The 19,605-nt window shown below is 33.1% G+C and overlaps 1 long non-coding RNA gene across 1 annotated transcript; it reads left to right on the top strand.

Annotated features, from left to right (window-relative positions):
• The first annotated feature begins 4,897 nt into the window (after positions 1 to 4,897).
• Positions 4,898 to 6,855, top strand: LOC147063581 (uncharacterized). The gene is made up of 3 exons (XR_015072093.1): positions 4,898 to 5,398; positions 5,791 to 5,982; positions 6,398 to 6,855. It is a non-coding gene; the product is annotated as an uncharacterized LOC147063581 (long non-coding RNA).
• The last annotated feature ends 12,750 nt before the right edge of the window (positions 6,856 to 19,605 follow it).

Raw genomic sequence — 19,605 nt, forward strand, 5'->3', positions numbered from 1 at the left:
TTAAATGAGGTAAAAGGTGCCATGTCAAGGTTAAAAACAAACAAATCGCCTGGAATAGATAACCTACAGAGTGAATTAATAAAATGTGGGGGAGAAAGCCTGCTCAAACATTTGCATAGCCTAATCCACCAAGTATGGACTTCAGAAAAGATGCCAGAGGAGTGGAAGGATGGGCTGATTTGTCCCCTGCACAAGAAAAGAGACCAACTAGAATGTAGTAACTACAGAGGGGTGACACTCCTTAACTCTACATATAAACTGTTGTCGATTCTGATTCCAGCGGCTGGAACCCATTGTAGAAGGAATACTCGGGCACTACTAAGGAGGCTTTCGACGAGGGAGATCACGTGTTACTCAAATATTCACTCTAAGGCAGATTCTAGAAAAGACCAGTGAATTCAATATTAACACGTATCACCTGTTCATCGATTTTAATCAGGGCTCGAAATGGACCGGAACGCACCGGAGCGCCGTTCCGGTTCATAAAATCCACAAAATTATCGCTCCGTCTCATGGAAATATTAATTTGACCGTCTGAGCTAGATATTTCATATAATAAAAAAATAACACATTTATTTTTATAAATCACATTTACAAATAATGTAGTAGGTATAGTGCAATATAGTTTATATTTTCGTAAAATTATCAAGCGCTCCGGTTCGTAAAATTTTCCATTTCGAGCGCTGATTTTAATGCAGCTTATGATAGCATTAGTCGAAACCGGTTAGACGAAACAATGCGAGAATTTGAAATTCCGACGAAAATAATTAAACTTGTAGAGACAATGACACCAGTACAATGCCGGGTGAAGATTCAAGCGGAAATATCCGAGCCATTTATATCACTGAATGGCCTCAGGCACGGTGACGCTCTGGCATCCCTTCTTTTCAATATTGCCCTTGAAAAGGTGATACGGGATGCAAAGATTGATGCCTGTGACAGCGGCACAATATCTACTAAGCCTGTGCAGCTGCTGGTGTATGCCAATGATATCGACATCATTGCCATATCAGAATTGGCGCTGAAAAAGGCATTCACAGCACTAGAATCTTCTGCCAAAAGAATGGGCTTACAAATAAACGAGACAAAAACTAAATACATGCCTGTCTATGTCACACCACGAGAAGGTGCACCAAAGTAAGATATTGGTGCATCATACAAGTTTGATACGGTCGACAGTTTTATATATCTTGGATCTCTTGTAACTCGACATAATGATATTACAGAAGAAATCAACAAGATGTCTGCGAATAATTGCTACTTTGGCCTGATAAGACATTTTAAGTCCCGCATACTACCTCGCCGAACTAAAAGCATTCTTTACAAGACACTTGTAAAGCCAGTGCACACCTACGCATCGGAAACCTGGACATTAACTCTGCGAAATGAACGAGCCCTGAACATCTTTGAAAGAAAAATTCTCCGCCGTATATATGGACCGATCAGGGACGGCACCAATTGGAGGAGAAGATATAATCCTGAGCTCTACGGGCTGTATGAAGATTGCAGCACAGTTCAATCAATTAAGATTGGGAGACTGCGATGGCTAGGTCATGTGCACCGTATGAATGAAAATGAACTGGCAAAGAGCCAGAAATCCAATAGGGCGTAGAAGAAGAGGTAGGCCAAAGAATCGCTGGTTGGATGGAGCTGCCAGTGACGCCGTATTAATTTATATTAATTTTATATTAATAGGCTATCCATGGAATAAGCCAAACCGAATGGTTTATTACCCTCCACACTTACGCTGTTCCCGTTTACAACCATTTACTAACTAGTCGAGTGTTCATGGAAGTGCTTGAGGAACTGTATATTATAGACTTCGCTTCGTGTTCCGTTATGCTTCACTCAAATCACAGTGTTCGGGTATGCACGCTTATTTGGATCAAGTATTCTTTCTACCAAAATCAGAAAAATATTTTTCTTTATGGTCAGTTTTTGATAAGTTTGATGTCTATGGGACTGTGTACTGTCAAACGCGGCTATAAACATAAGTATTATGAAGTGTACATGCAATCGAATATTCAATCGTTTCTTGACTTCCAGTGGAGACAGAAGAACTTTTAATACCCTCAGTCCAACCGGAATACAAACAGTAAGTGATTTAATATTTATCTGTACTGTATGAATAAGTCATATCTATTTTATTTGAACTCAAAATTTGTTTCATTTAATGTGCATGTTATATGTATTTATATTTCTTTAGCTTCTTCGTTGTAATGTATACGTGCTAAATAATCGTATACCATTTCATTATATTATTAATTATTCCCCTCGTGGCCTGATTCAGTGACCTTATACCACAAAATTAAAGTGATTTATAACTTTAACAATTCATTTCTTTCATATAATAGTACCTAGTGATTGTCTTAGAAATACACCCTAATCGTAGTTTTTATTTTTCTAGAATAATGAAAGTCAGCGAGGAACAACAGCATCTCCTGATTGATTTATTAATCGGTAAGTGGATAGTGCCAAATATTTGATATCAACAAAAGTTCATTGAATACTGACAATTATCTTGTAATGGTCTGAATCATATTGTTATCATAAACATCACATTCAACTATCATGGCTTTGTCCATTATCTTAAATACTATTTACCACATTTCCATTATGGATACAAATTCTTTTTGAGAATTTCTCAATATGCATACATAACCTGTTCTATTATATATTTTACAGAAAATCCACGGCTTGTAAGTAGCCGTTTCACGCCATATTTTACAACGGACGCGATGCGGCTATTAGCCATAAATTGAATTCCCGGGTGGGTGCTAAAAAAGATGGATCCGGCTGGCGGAAGGTATTTATATACACATTAATTAATTTTATTATAATCATATGGTTACACCAAATATATGAATACACCCTCAGAGATGAGGGAATTCCTTCAAATAAAATTGTAAGATATATTTAATTGCCATACCACAATCGCAAGGGGTGGATACTCAACTTTTTCAGTCATACTTATTTATTTTCATTGAACTAAGAACACAATTTACAGGCGGTGCAGGTTAGTTTTTAAAATTCAATTTAACTCCGCCCAAATCAAACCAAAATTGATACAAGATTTTATTCTATCTATAAAATATCAAAAATGTTGTATGGTTTGATGATATAATTTTGGATATTTTATAGATCAACGAATATTTTGTTGACTTATTTACTATTGCTTGGAGAGTTTAATTGAATTTTAAAATGTAACAAACACATCCACACATTGTAGTCTTTGGTCAATGAAAACAAAAATACATTGGACTGACAAAGTTTAGTGTACACTATTTATGTTGGATCTTAGCAGCTTACCTCCACCCTTCGCCACTGCCATACCATCATATGAGGCAGTTTCCTAATATGTCATTATTGTTTTACAGACGTGGCATGATTTACGGCAAGCTGTAAAAAATAAGCAGTCGAAAATACTGCTGTGGCGAAAGCAAACTGGGGGCGGTCCACCGTGTAATGTGGAGTTAACCGCAGTGCAACAGAGGGTGGCGGAGATGTTGACGGAGACCGTATCGTCAGGTCTCCCTAGTAACGAAGTAATAAGAGAGTATTGTAAGTTCACATTATTTTAATTCTGCGATATTAACCAATGTGAGTTCAAACCTGCTAACTGCTACTTCATTCTTTATTAGTTTTTGTTTGATTTTAATCAGTTTATACATATTCAAATGCAATACATATATAATGGTACCATAACATAAGTCAAGGATAAATAATTTGGTACAGTTTTCATTACCTACATGTTTTCTTTAACTGTTATTATCACTCAGGTAAAAGCATGCTTGAATAAACTCAATCTTTTTCTTGGAATATAAAATTTCCATTTTTTTTGGGAAACCCTATCTTGGGAATGGATTATAATCTGCTGATATGATTTAAATGAACTCAGGTAAATCTACTTTCTTACCTAAGTGATTATTTCAGGTAGTACTACTTCATGAAGGTATATATATTAGGTATACCACAGCTAATTAAACTCTTCATAATTCATGAAAAGGATAATAGTATGCCGTTATTTATTTTAAAATTTATAGAAAAGTATCTATTTTCAATCTTATTTTTATAATGGATAATAATTATGCTGCGGGTAATCCGACCATGCTGTATATTAATAGAATACTAGATCCTGGTATTGGTGAATAAAAGGAAAGACTTTTTGTCATTTTTAATGTGGACAAAATAATAAGAAATTAAAATATAATGCTGTCTTCTGATCCTAATCTGTATCCTTTCCAGGTGATTACGTCGGCGACATACTCACCGACAACGCTGACGGCAGGTTTGGCTGCAACGTCACCAATTATGCCGTCAACGTCTGTGACAACGCTGATGGCAGGTTTGGCTGCGACATTAACACCAGTAATGCCGTCCACATCAATGAGGCCATCAACGTCACATGCAGAGGCGACCCCAATATCAATCGCACCGCTAACAATTCTGTCCACCACCACTACTACCACCCCTGCAGCTCCACCTTCACGTCTAGCCCCTAAACGGTTGGCATATTATAATGGTAATGACCAAACAGCGGAGTCAGTGGGCCCTCAACCACGAGAGCTCACACCTGTTCAAATTGCAGCAGAAATGCTTGTATTAAAACAGAAGAAAATGGAGTTTCTTCAAGAATCAACGAGGACTCTTGAAGTATTACTTAAAGACCTAACAATGGCCATCCGCGAATCAACAGAGGCTAGACGTGAAGGTCCTTAAAGTTTTGTTTGTGACCAACTGTAGTTTTAAAATTTTTTTTTTTCATTTCATCAATTTCACTCTGTCAAGTCATATTTGAAATGAGGCGCCGAGTCGCTAAACTGGCTCCTGGGGGTTTTTTGAGTTTTGAGTAAATCACGAAAAACTGTTATGGGCAGTGTGATAACTTTAAGGGCACACATGCTTACCTAGAGTTTCTGTTTTTTCATTTAAAGTTGAACTATGACATTGAATACTAGGTATGATTTTTAAAGTGAAAGTGATATTATGTTACATCTCTTTTACGCATGCTAATATGATTAAAAAGTTATTCTTTCTCTTTCTGTCACATTCGAATTTGATTACCGAAGTTTAAACATTTACTATGCGTATTAGCTGACGTGCTTCGTCGTTTACAAATTATAACATAAATTTAAAAAATATATGTATTTATAATATTAAATATATTTTATAATGTACACAGATTTTTTTAACAACTATATTATATATACTTTTATTTATTTGTCGCATATTTAAAATGTTCTTGCTATATTAAAATCTTTTTTTTAGCCGGCCAAATAAATCCGTATTTTTGGCCATAGACTAATATAAAAATCTCTCTCCTGTCAAATATTATGTTTGCAAATTGCAAGGTACCTAAAACAATTGTGTTTTATATCAGGAATAAGAAACACTATCTGTAAGTACAATATTATGTTATTTATTACTATCGTAGTATTCTGTGTGTTTTGCATATATTATTCAAGTGTTTATTTATTGTTTTCTTAGTCTATACATACTTTCAATGTTTCATAATTCCGACGTAATACAATCCTTTTTTTGAGGTTAGTTACATTCATTCCAGAATTATATAAAACCTGTGATTTCATATATATTTGTTTGATATAATCTAAGGCGTTCTAGTTGTTATTAAACATGTTACCTACCTGATTACTTTATTTTAGTTAATCAATCTTTTTTGATGCTTTGTATTATCACTAATCCGTTTTAATTACCACTCTTCAAACAGTCGCCAACTATAAAAGATTAAAAATCACACTATTAACAGTTCCTATGTTATGTTTTTTGCAGATGGAGAAAATGTCTACCGAGATCTTTGCTTGTCGACGGTTTCATATGAATAAGATGGAATGAAATAAATCTTTTAATTAATAATGAAATAAATCCAACTTTCGGCGTACGATTCGAACATGGCGTGATTTATGACGTCGACCATCAAGCATATGCACCCATTTTATAGATTTAATAGTACAATTACACAAGGTAAATATAAAGTGACTAATGTTTAAAAAATAAAACAATTTTATAAAAACATTTTTGCACTAAATTTATTATCGATAATGATATAAAAGTTGCTCTTTTGATTCGTAATATAAAATATAATATAATTGTGCATATCAGTTACTTGTATCATATTAGGTATGTCATTTGGTAGAGCTTACTCTCCAAGTCTTGTCTTTTTCAGCCTCAATATCACTTTGATATTAGAAAAATTGTCTTTCCAACACCAATGAAAGGTGCATGTATCTATACACACACATTTCAAAGGCTTTAAGTTTTCTAGATGCTGTATATTACTTCTTCTCTTCGGCTATATCCGCATCTTAGTTGCAGCATATGGATACAATGCGGCGCCTCCAAGAATCTCTGTCACTCTAGTTTTTTTGCATCGTTCCAGGTCATACTAGCAGCCCGTAACTCCGCCAGATATGCTATATAGATAGTATTTAGCGGCCATCCAGGACGCTGGAATCCGGTTGGCTTGAAGAACAGGCAAACCAGATTGGGATTCTCTTCAGGCACTCGCAGCACGTGGCCGGGCCAGGTACAAAGTTGCGTATTCACTCTCAGCGTGATGGGAGGCTATTTGGTGCGTTCTTTTATCTCCCGTTACTTCTAAAATTACCGCACACCCAGTATCCGTCGTAAACATCTGTTCTCGAAGTTCAGTATACGGTTGCACGGAGCCTTTGTAAGGTGCCATGACATAAAAACTAGTAAGATATTTAAAATAGCTGCTAGAATGAATACATTGTTGAAAGGAAATGAAAACTGATAATATGATATATCAATTAATTTGTCCATCTGAAGTTGTAGATATCAGTTAATAATTATGTGTTATACCAGTAATTAAATGCTGACTTCAAATGAAAATTGACAATTAAGAAGAATAAAATATGTCGTAAGACGAAATCAATCTTGGGGTTTTAATATAAGTTAAATAAATAGTACACAGCTAATTTGTTATTACTTTGAATACATGCCATGTCTTTACATCAATAAAAAACAGAAAAACAATTTAATAATGTATAAATATTTGTATAAGACTTAACAACGGCTGACATCTAGTTAGACACGATGACCTCCATTTAATTTCCTCTTATTTTAAAATTCACCAAGATATATCCTAATAAGTAGGTAAGTATATTACATTTGTACATATAATAAGTAAATCAAGTACTTAACATAAATAATTATACTGTAAAATTAAATTACAATTGAAGCAGTATATATGGACCCCACAGAGTAATTAACAATATAATAATTTATATAATTATATCGGGTATATACTATATTGACACATTTTAATGAAGTCTATTTTTCTTGGTACCTACGTTCAATGATAAATGTTGTTTTATATTGTAACATAAACAATGGTAATATGCATTGATCTTTCTGATTTTTAAACTGTGATATCTATTTTATATATCTATTGATTTCTATGTGTATTATTGATACATTATTTACTTCAAATACAATAATTTCAAAACTAACAGTAAATAATATATAGAAAGCGTCATGTTGTTTAGTTGGAAAATCTACTAGGAAATTCCATCCAATCCAAATCCAATTTTTACCAGGTGGGTACTTGTAGGTCAGTTATTTTTGGAATAAAATGAATCCCTTAAAAAATATGAAATAAGAATAGAATGATAAATATTTGTGAAAATTTACCAAATCAACATGTTTAACGTGAATATTTTCACACTAAAATGATAAATATTGTTAAGAAAATATACACAAACAGTTCATTCAGAAGTTATGACGTTTAAAAGATCCCGCGAGTTAACTCGTGCGTGGCACTGATCAGTTATGAGGTGATATCAGTTATAATCATTTATGAGGAATGGTTATAAGCCATTGGCACAACCAATTTGGTTTTTGACCTTGAGAACAAAATGTACTTTTTACACGGAACCAAACCCCACGGCTGCAGAGACGAATGCTTATACAAAATATGGCACAGTGGAATCGCCAGCAAGATCTGTAGGTATCATTATTTAGATGTAAGTATACATATTATTTTGAATTTCATAAAATTACACTCGTTCTGGGTGTCTCGTAACAGTAAACTATATTAGTAAATTAGATATATCTTGATGAACTATAAAATAGTGATGTAATATAGACTTGTTGAAAATATATTAAGCATAATAAAATTTAAAATAAAAATTTAGAAATTCAGCCTTTCTGGTTCTCTAATATTCATAGATCTACTGGTTCTGGGATCTACTATTTCTGGCAGTAGACAATTCATATAAAAGTGATATATCTTTTTTTCAATCTTTTCAATCCAAAATGTCTCGTCTTTTTTGATTAATTCTATTTTAACAGGAAAATTATGTCCCGTCCAAACTCCAAATAAACAGACATCTTTCTTAGTAATATGAAGCTGCCCCTGAATCTGGAAGTACCAATCGTGATTTTTATCTATTACCATATTCCTGTCTTTATCTACTTTCCAAAATTTAATTTTTTTCTGTACAATAGCTTCATGTGCACTTATTCCAGCAGCTGAGAAAGGACATTTTATTTCAATAATTGTATCATCATCGCTGATGCCATCTGGCGTTGCACCGATAAAATCATACACATCATCGATAAACAATCCACATCTCTCAATCTTAATTCGTTCTTGTACACTAAGCTGTTGTAAAGCTATTGATTCATTTTCCTTACCATATTTTACCGCTTTCACGTTGGCTAATGATTGGCTATATAATAAACGTTTTACCAAAGGCCCAAATTTTGTATTTTCTCGCCGCTTACACACCTTTCCAAAAACAGAGGCAGTAAGAAGGTTTCGTCGCCTTTCTAACCATTCTGCACATTCAGATTGTAATACAGTGCGTCTTTCTATATCCCTCCTCTCATAGTTTGTCAGTTTGAGTTTTTTCAAAAAAGTTTCTTTTAACAATTGATATTGATTTTTGTCCATATCAGGTTTTTGGCAACTCTCTCCATAATCTGGATTAGATAAAGGAACAGAATGTATTGGTTTTCGCCAAGATTTTCCTATTTTTTTTTAATTTATTTTCAGCCTTCTTGATTCTAAGCGATTTATGAAGGCTTTTGGGCTATTTTTATAAACTTGTTTTTGAATTGTGCAATGTAACTTATTTGTATTAAATGCGATTACCGCCGCTGCACATCGTCCCATGTACGATTGTCTTTGAGAGTAGTTAATTCTCTTGCCGCCTACAAATTTTGCAATCATGTTATTAAAAGATTCTGAAATATTAGTAGAAAAATTATAAATTAAACTTTTTGAATTTAGCACCAAACGAGAATTATATATCATTAATTGAGAAAATAGACTGCATTCTTTTAATGCTGGTACATAATTTACATCAAGCATGTCCTCTGTATTTGGTTCATTTGTACAAAAATATGGTAGACAAGAAGTATGGTCTCCAAAAACATGGTGCGGTCCATTAATTAAATCTTTTTTCAAAGCGATAACCTTTTCTTCGAAAGTACTATCTTGTAGTTTTCTATACTTGATTGCACCTATGACGGCTTTCCGCAGACGTCTTTTTCTTGACGCAATGATTTTTCTTACATTCAAGGGATATCTTGTGTCTTTGGTTAATGCCTCTATTTTGCCACAATAATTTCTAATTAAATGGTTTTTACATTCAACTTTCTCGACAGTTACATTCGGATATGGGTGACAATCAAGAATTTTTTTGTATGTGCTGGAATCTCCATCAGCAATCAATTTTGAATAAATCAATCCATGTGTATTAATAGATTCTTTAAAGCCTTCTAATATTGCTGTAGATTCCATTCCAGCTGACGGACCGGTGTAATTTAAAAAGCATTTATGTTGTTGAGCAGGGATATTTTTATTTTTAGCTTTGGCGCACAAATCGCAATATTTATTTTTCACTGACATGTACAAAATCTTTCCGGTTCTTTGACCAATGATCGTGGCAGCACCAGATGCTGCGGAATAATTGCATCTGTATGAACGTTTCGACCAACAGCCGTCTGCAACAACTGATATCATGGGAATACCAGAAGAATCGACGTCACCATTTTCGATTGCAAGTTGTCGCTCTTCTTTCGCAGCGTTTTCCATACTCTTATTTTTGGTTTCTTCAAACCACTCGTACACCTTCTGTTGACTCTTTCTGTATGTTCTTGCTGTAATCGATGGTACGTCAATTGCTGAACACATTTCTTCCAGATTTGAAAATCCACTGCCGATACTGATTATACTGGATACAAATGCGTCACACAGATTCATTTTGTTTTTGTTCATTTCAGTGGTATATAATTTTAATTTTTTACCACAAAGTTTACATTGGATAAAAAATGTACTACTAAAGTTATCCCGATTTTCCCCAAAAATTTCTAAATGTGATAAATTACAATTAAATGGAGAATCATGGTGGCTAATTAATTGAAGTTGTTGGAAAAAATATGAAAAGTCTATAGTTCTACGGCCTTCTACACGGAATTTAGGGCTTGAATCTTCAATTTCATTTTCTATAATAAATTCTTCGTGTTCGTGTTCAAATGTGGGATGAAATTCTGGTTCAGGTAGTATGCTTTGAGGATTTACATGCTCAGGCATAGTCTTCGGCAACATATCAATACTATAATACATTCAAAAATATTAGTTTAGTAGATAGTTAACAGAAAACAAAATGTATAGCTGCTATTAATTATTGTACCAGATTATAATTTTTGTCACAGACACACTAATTTCGAATAAGACATGGCACAAACATAATATAAGTACAAATGATCATTATACTTAATTGTGTGTATTAATAAGTAATACGCAAAACTTCCTTTTGCAAGATAAATAAATATTGTGAACCAAAATTTTCTGTGAAATGTGGTTTTTTCAACTATGTATAATTATGTCAAATTATAAAATAATAATTTCAAACCTTTGTGTTTTTAATGTATTAATATTTCCATCTTTTCTCCTACGTCTTTTTTTGGAACTTCCAGCCATCGGATAGTGAGTTCGTGGCATTTTTTGTATGTACAATCGATATAAATAATTGTGATAATATTGTTAGGTACCTATGTCAAAAACCGAGGATGAAAATTTCGCATTCCCGCTGAAATAAATGACGTTCATAGTATTGCCAGGCTAAACTTTCGAAATTAAAGTTAATTTAAAAGAAAAAAATATTTCATTGGAAAATATTATGTAAGTACAGGCATCCATTATTATGTTATTATTTGATGAAAGTATTCTTTAAAATCATCTGTATTATTATAATCTCGCAAATTCATAATTTAGTAAAAGTTAAATTTTCTGTAATATAAATATCAGTAGGTACCTAACCTAGGTAGATTCATAATTTGGCTAAGTAAAAAATATAGATATTTTTACTTCGCGATGTGTTTGGGGTGTTCTAAATTATGTAAGTATGTTTAATAAATAACAAATGTGAAATTCGTAAAACCTCATGTGTATTATTTATTAAATAAAAATAGTAAAACTAATAGTAGATACAAATGGTGAAAAACTTCATTCACTTATTTACTAAAATATCAATCCAATAATATTTTAGTAGATATGGCAATACTGGACGACCCGATATATTTCACTGAAATAAAATAAAATCTATCACAATTTATAAAATACATACCTACTACAATCATAATTATTTTGAATGTAGAGGGAGATAGTTGTAGAAAGGGACAGAAAACTAATTGCTATGTTGCAATATTAGGCAAAATAGATTGCAACAGTGTTAAAAATTAGAATGTATGATTTAGTATGACATTACGTAGAATTTACGCAAATACAAATTTCTTCAGATTTTTTTTGCTTTCCGATCCTTCTGTCAAAATGATTTTACGTTTGCTATAATACGCTTGAATATCCGTTTATTTAACCTATTTTTGTGCTCAATTTGTAGCATTTAGTGTTACAAACAAATTTGTGTACAATACTAGTGTGTTGGCGTATTTTTTTGGACAAATAAAGTGAAAATATTACGAGCTATAAATACTAGACATCATGCGCCAGTTCGTAGGCGATTCTAATGGAAGATTAGCTTGTCGAAAATTTCACGGAAATTGTCGTTTAAAATATTTCACTATTTAGTATTATAAATTTATAATTAACAAGATGTTTCATCATTTATTCAATGATTAATGATAACCCTTCTGATACGTAGCTTTAGATTATTTGGAATGTCTATAATTATAGCATATTTTAATAACAAAATGTCTAGTCGATTCCGTTAGATTTAGAGGGAACAGAAACTGCAAATATTATAATTATACTGAATATATTTTACTACATTATGTTTTATAACATTAAAGCTATCTATAATAAACGTTTTGACATAATATTTAGTGGAAAAAACGGTTATCAACACAGTCTATTAATGTCACAAAAATATGGTTTCGTTATCAATTATTACATTTCAAGGTTCCAAAGAATATTATTTTACGTCATAAAAATACTTTATGCAGTTATCAAATGTTTAACATAAATATTTGCCGATGAATAAGCTTCATAATTATATAAATAGTTTTTCTATAAATCTTACGTAAGATTCAGGCTTAACCTCCGAAAATACCAGAAAATAGCTGACATGGAACACCTTCCCCCTTAAGTGTAATTTAAGTTATTTTCTAGTTTCCGGTTTATATGGAATAGTAAATTAAAACGTCAAATTCAATTTATATGCGCCAATATTCCAAATAAATGCATTTTAATTGTCCGGAGAGCACACTTGCATCACTCGCTGTCGCAAGGAGCCAAATTTGTGACTCACACTTTGACGTTACATGTCAATAGAGTCGAGTTTGGCACTTATGGAATAAGGTCGGCCGGAAATGACTGTTCAGTAGCGGGCCGTATTTATTTCAATTAATATAGATATTTTAGAATTTATTTTGCCAAACAAATATTTTCTCACCATACTTACCTACTACACGGTAAATCCTTTTTTACATTGCATCTTTTTAGCATTTATAGCGGTAGGTATGTATGTATGTACATAGAAAAAAAACATTTTTTCAAAATAAAGAATCGTGTTTATTAATGAGAAGCGAGCAAGAAATAACGCAAGTATACCAAATATGTGAATAAGTGATGGTCCCAATAACACATACATATAAAGCATAATCATTGATGATCTAGTTGTTCCAAGGTGGAGAGAGGAATTAAAAGTAGGTAGGTCACTATAAAATTAAAAAGATTTTTTTCTTTCAGCCCCACTGTGTGACATCACTGAAACTCCTTTAAAATACTTCACTATAAATGTATCTTGAGCAAGTTTCACTGCCTTTTCATAAAATGCAGTATGGAAATGTCTAATATCAGTTCCATTTAATGAACTTCCCTTGAAGTTCTTAGTGTCATGATTACACTGAGGATACTCGGGCAATTTTTTAGATGAATATCTGCAACAAATTATGAAAAATACAATAATTAATAACTTTGAAAATAAAAAGTAAAGATAGAGGTTAATAAAATATATATACAAAAGTATAAAATAATGACTATACTTAGATATTATGTAAATATATATAATGAGATTTATGGCGGTTATCTTAAATCAATTTATTATAAGTCATCAAGTGATTAAAAAATAATGTCCAATTATTAAAGGTCCCAATATTATTTTTTGAAACAAGCAAAATATGTTAAAAATCTGTACTTATAGATCTCATAATAATTACATCACGCTAAATATACAATATTATGTATCTACGGCATCATTTAAAAAAAGCGTACGAAACAAAAAATAATATTATGAAACACCACTGGATTATTGAAACATCTATAGCAAAAATTAATGTTAGGAATGTCAATTTTTAAATACCTTTCTTGGCGTAACACGTTACATTTCCAGCCAGCTGGATTTCTTAAACGCTTCCTTGATTCTCCTGGTAGAGATTCTGTTACACTTACTAATGAAACATCCATTATTAATTAGTAAAAACAATCAAATAGACGAAGCAAAATCAAGGCTTTCTCACTGCACAGACGCGAACGGTTTGACGCGGTTGTATAGAGATTTTACCGTACGTTTGAAATCAGTATTTGAATGGCGGCGTCTGATTGGTCGGTTAAGAAGAGACAATTTAGCGACTCCATATTTTTTCAAAGAGCGCGCTTGGCGACTCACGTCAATATTCATTTTGATTTTTTGATGAAATTGGGAGGAATTTGAAACTCTCAACTGGAAAAGTCGATAGATCTATCGATAGAGCATCTAAGTACATTCAAAACTCATTTTATCGAAAAATCGCCAGGAGCCAGTTTAGCGACTCGGCGCCTCAAATAATATATTGTATTTTGCTGCATTCAATTACATTTGATAGATTTTATTGATAATTTACATTATTAAGCGTTATGAATATTAATTTTAATGTAACTGTCTGCTTTCTATAAAATTACAATATATGACTTTAGATAGGAAATGTTTATAATTTTGTGTGACATTGTAACTTGTGCTATATATAGTATTGTGTTTTTTTTTTAAACATAGTATATTGGTTGAAGTATGCATGTTCTTTTGGTTCTTGTATTGACTTTTGATCTTATATCATTAAATAAAAATGTACATACTCTCATACAATAGTTTTTTTTTATTTATATGTTATCTCTTATTGATGATGAAGAGTATGGATTATTATTCCAAAATAGGAAGAATAATATTGGGTTATATATACATAAAGCAACAAATTAAACACAGGTGCACGATCACTTCAATTTATAAATGGTATTTATTTACCTCATATAAAGATTGTTTTATATGTGGAAAGTAAAAAATGAAGTCCAAATATTTATCATGATACACATATATTTATTTTACATAAATTGATTCAAATTCAAAAATTGGTGATTATAAGATTGCATACAAATATCCAATTAATATTATAAAGAAATATATATAAATGCAATCATACCTTTACATAGTTGTTATTTTGGCTGATGATTATGCGAACAATAATTATTAATCAAAATATATATATGTCTATTAAAATCAACAGACTTTATGTGATTTTATGGCCATTTCTTGTTGTGATTCTATAATATTTAAATGAATAGTAATAGAATTCTTATCATTTTCATGCTGAAATAAAATTTAAAACATTTTCAACGGATCAATTTTCAGTTACAAAATATTTTTATTAAAAGTGGCTTCAAATATACCAAATTATTGTATTGCAATTCAATCTCAGACATCTTAAGCAAAGCAATATGATCAAAACGTGAAAATCTAATTACATATTTGTTGATGTTTACTTGTACAGTTGTACGGTGTAGCGAAGAATATATTGTTTAGACAAACTTCTCTCAAAACTATAATATTCGTATTTCTGCCATAATGTGCTGCTCCTAAGCAACGTTTGGTCTGCCTATCTCTACAGGACGTCACTGCCTATAATGTCAATCATGTATTTTTTATAACTTGTTTCTTGATATTTTTTGTTCTCATTTCTTGTTATTATGTCATAATAAGAAAATTGACAATACCATTGTTATCATTTCCATGATTTGATATTTTTCCCGATAAACGGATACGGGTTTCGTTGTTATAACATTTTCAACGGATCAACTTTCAGTTGAAAATGTCGTAATGGTGAAACTGGTATCGCCTGTTTGAAAATAGATGTGGGAAGGTACATACGTCAAAAATATTAACTATTATTGATTAAATGCTCCATCAATCTGTTTCTCAGACGTCTTCCTGCACGTAAGATGGGATTCCTTCGTGCAGACTCGGCGGAATCATCATTTTCATCCATTATAGATGCGTCCATTCCGTCATTATACAAACTTTCTTGTAGGTGTGGCACAGGAATCCTACTGGCAATACACATATTGTGCAAGACAGTACACGTGTTTATAATTTGGGAAGCCTTTGCGGGGGAGTAGTGTAATACTCGATCTGCCAAAAGACATCTCCACCTCGCTTTTAAGACGCCATTACAGCGCTCGATGCAATTTCGTGCACGGATGTGCATCCTGTTGTATGACTCTTCAATAACATTATCTGGAGTGCGCACCGGCGTCATCAACCATGGCTCCTGAGGATAACCGGCATCACCTAAAATCAATTTTTACTTGTAATGGTTTTTCATTAAAAATGAACAATAAATTCTCACATCTTATTTTTAACATTACTTCTAAAACTCAACCCAGTCGCACATTGAAAATCGTCTCGACAGTGACAAGAGTCATAAATCAACACTGGGCACAATGTAGTTTGGTTCAGATGCGCGCGCCGCTCCGGATTACATGGCAGTCGTGGCACATATAAAACCTTGAAAAATATTTTCAACATCAAACTATCTTGATTTAAACTGAGAATAGTACAATATGAAATAACAAGTGGTGTATTTCAAATTCTTTCTTCCAATTTCTAGTTTATATTTAGGTATGCTACAGTGTGACGCTTCGGCCATGTGTATCAGCAACAGTCATAAAGAAACTTCAATGAATCACATAGCAGAGTATATTGTGTTTATTAATAAAATAAGATGAATCTATGCATTAACTCCCAAGTTTTAATGATATTATTGTATCAAAGTTGTATTAAGAAACAAACATTCAAAATATATGTTCTATGTGATATGTGTATCTAATAATAATGAAAATGAATAGACAACTCACCGAGCAGCCAACTCCTATCTCTGTTTACATGCTCCATCACCGATTTCATAGTCGAGTGGCGCCAAATGTATGAGTCATGGGTGCTTCCAGGGAATAATGCGTTGACATTCAGGATTCTTAAATCCGCATCGCAAACCTATAAATTAAAATAATAGGTGAAAAAGACTATTCCAGCAAATGATGTAAGTAGATATAAGATATAAATTATCAGAGGAAAACACTTACTAATTGGACATTTATTGAGTAATAACTCTTCCTGTTCACGTATATGTGTGCTGGTGAAATTCGGTCTTCTTTGTGCGGACTCACAATAGCGACATGTGTGCAGTCAATTGCACCACACACCCCAGGGATCTGATATTTCTCGTAGAATCTGATGAAAATTGAAATAAGTTACTTGACATTGGTACTTACAGCATTGTTATGAAAAGGAGTTTGATTTTATTAAAAAAAAACTCAATCATAGGTAAACATCCTGAATAACATAATATACGGAGGTCGCTAAGCAGATGAAATGGCTATCGGTTGGACATATAGCTTGGCGAATGGAACACCTCTGGACAAATGCCACCCGAATACAGTGGTACCCAAGAGCACTAAACGACCACAAGGACGGACGCCCTAAAGGCTGCAGGATAGACAAACGCATAAAGTGCGGTGGCTGTATGTGGCAGCGAAGAACTAGGGACCGAGAACACGGGAAAAAGCCTGGTGAGGCCTTTATTCAGCAGTGGATTGACCATGGCTGGTGATGATGGCTTAAAGCATAATAGCTAGCAATAAACCTTGAGTGTTAGGACACGAGAAGTTGATTGCTCACCGTTCTTTTATTGATGGTATGAGTGCCTCATTAAAGAACACCCATTCATTCAACAAATGGCTATTGATGGCAGTTGTCACTTTTTCAATGGCATTACTCATTGCTCCCAGACTGAGGCCAATATATACCTCCTCACCAATGCCCCGCAAGTAGCTTCTGGTCGCCAAAAATCGCAGTGTAGCTAAAACCTGGATCAAAAATAAACGTTAAAAATCGCGAATTAGGTACACAATTGGACTGAACGGAAAAAGTATATAATAACTGTGAAGTAAAAACTTACCGCGGTTTTCACACTTATTGCCGATTTTCTATTTGGCACTGTCATTACGCCTTCCAGTCTTTCGATTAATTGGCGGGCCAATGGTTTCGACAATCGAAAAAGTTGGATGAAACGCTTGTCGTTTAACTCGAAAGCGTCGTCTCTCTTCCGATATTTTCGGTGTTGTGCATTGGCTTCACCTTCGAAAGCCAGGTTTAATACAAATAAAGCAGTCATGATAATATATAATATATATATATAAACGGGAGAAAACAATTTATAACAATAATCTATTATTGATAACACTCGCGAACTTTCAGTCATCAGTGTCGGAAACTGTCGTCAGTTGATCTGTCAAACATCGACTCTGACAAATTTAGCAATCGGTTCGCTCAACTTTATGGTAGAGGGGCATTCGGTGTACGGATTCGGCGAGATGCTTATATACAAAATTTGGATGAACGCAATTATACGGGCGTATTATATATCTGGCGTAAAATCGCATTCGAAAATTTTGGATGAACACCCTATAATTTATCTACTGCTTCTGTGGGTCTATTCTATACTTATCGAACACTAAAGTAATAAATAGTATCAAACTTAGGGTAGGTTTGTATCAAAATATTAGCACCTATTGTAACAATTACACGAAGCTGGTTTTTATTGTTGCAATAAGTGCGATATTTTAACAGCAGCAAGATAGGTGCTGTTAAAATATAGCACTTATTGCAACAATAAAAACCAGCTTCGTGTAATTGTTACAATAAGTGCTAATATTTTGATACAAACCTACCCTAAGTTTGATAATATTTATCACTTTATCACTTTAGCGGTCGATAAGTATAGAATAGACCCACTGGGAGGCATAATAATATAGGTCGGTACCTATCAATTAAGAAAATATAATAATACAATTTTTGACACTAGATTTCCAAGAAATGAGAGTTTTCAAAGAGTGGGTTGGGGAGGGGAGGGGAAACTGTTATGGCATTTATCCGTCCAAAGCATGTAGGTACAATCATGGCCTCCACAAGGGGCGGTCTGGCAGGGCTCTAGCCTGGGGCCCGGCGTGGCGGATCGATCAGCCAAGTGAGATAAACACACACCACAAAATTGCACTAATAGAAAAAAATGTTGCCTGCGGCGCTTTTCACTGCAAGCATACTAACATTTCAAAATATGTACTAGTGTGATGCAATTTTTGATTGTTGTTTGTCGATATTCGACAACTTCACAATTCAAGTGGGTGTAAAATACAAAAAATCGCAATAAAATAATCTAAATTTTACCATGAACACCATTTGTATTACACAACTGTATATCGTCACACTGACTTTATCCTTAGCGATAGGTAGGGGGCCCGCTTCAAGATGTGGGGGCCATGGATACAATAATAATCATGTTATTATAATAAGAACAAAAAACAAAAAATACACAGTGCCCCGGTTCCATTTTAGGCGCTGAATAGTAAGTTGTAATAATTATTCTCAGAGATGCCATAAAAATATCAAGCACAAAATCAAATATCAAACGCAATGTTACCTAGATTAAATTTGTTTTACTTGGTACGCGGAATAAATTATTATTATCGTATTTATTTTTCGAACGCACGCACTGCAAATAAATAGTAGTAGGTACAATTAATTTATTTGATTAAAATTTCACATTTATTTTTCTAAAATAATATATTTCCTGAAATACATTGTTAGTATTTCACAATAGGTATATAACATACCTAGGTATATAAGTGCAACTCCGTTATCAGTTTCATTTCAAATTTGAATCCTATTATTATTACAGACCAACAAACTTATCCGAAGAATGGGATGGATGTCGAAAACTACTCAAAATGTAGTTTGTAGTTCCATTTTTGGCCATTCTACAGATAAGTTTATAGGTCTGTATCTACCTAAG

Source organism: Rhyacophila brunnea, unplaced genomic scaffold (genome assembly GCF_057557595.1).
Source record: "Rhyacophila brunnea isolate RB1 unplaced genomic scaffold, BYU_Rbru_1.0 scaffold_9, whole genome shotgun sequence".
NCBI classification, from domain to species: domain Eukaryota; kingdom Metazoa; phylum Arthropoda; class Insecta; order Trichoptera; family Rhyacophilidae; genus Rhyacophila; species Rhyacophila brunnea.